Source organism: Aptenodytes forsteri, unplaced genomic scaffold (assembly GCF_000699145.1).
Source record: "Aptenodytes forsteri isolate BGI_AS27 unplaced genomic scaffold, ASM69914v1 Scaffold83, whole genome shotgun sequence".
Lineage (NCBI taxonomy): Eukaryota > Metazoa > Chordata > Aves > Sphenisciformes > Spheniscidae > Aptenodytes > Aptenodytes forsteri.
This window is the reverse complement of record NW_008795371.1, coordinates 3,176,419-3,176,933: the sequence shown is the minus strand read 5'-3', so window position 1 is coordinate 3,176,933 and position 515 is coordinate 3,176,419. Positions and strand designations below refer to the sequence as shown.

Below are 515 nucleotides of genomic sequence, written 5' to 3'. Positions count from 1 at the left end.
TTTGGGGCAGCTCTGCTGGAGAGGGGGGGCAAGCCGGGGGGTGGCAGAGCAGGGGCCTGGGGCTCCAGGAGGGCATTCAGCTCATGGCTGGTGCCTCCAGCATGCTCCCAGCTGAGCCCCTGGAGGAGCCAGCCCCCTGCCCCAGGACACAGGGGTGGCACCAGCAACGTAGTGCTGGGGGCACCGGCCCGAAAGGTGCCCACGAGCTGTCAGGGCACCAAGCCCCTGACAAGCACCTGCCCGGGCAGCAGGGACTGTCCCGAGCTGCTTGGCCAAGGACTTGCCCCAGGACGCCAGGGATGATGTCAGGCCGTGGGGTCCCGTGGGCACCATGCCCAGCCCCGGCTTCAGCTATTCCTGTCCCATCCTGTCCCACCACAGCTGCCCTTCTGCCTGGGGGCCGTGGTCACAGCACCCCCAGACTTCCCTCCACCCCCTCCGCTCTCTGGGGCTGAGAAAAGCCCCAGGTGGACAGGTGGAGAGACAGACGGAGCCCCCGGCACCTGCCAGTGCCC

At 68.9% G+C, this 515-nt stretch overlaps 1 protein-coding gene across 1 annotated transcript in view; it reads left to right on the top strand.

Moving 5' to 3' along the window:
• The window catches only part of SERINC4 (serine incorporator 4), a 6,477-nt gene that overhangs the window by 4,622 nt on the left and 1,340 nt on the right, over positions 1 to 515 (top strand).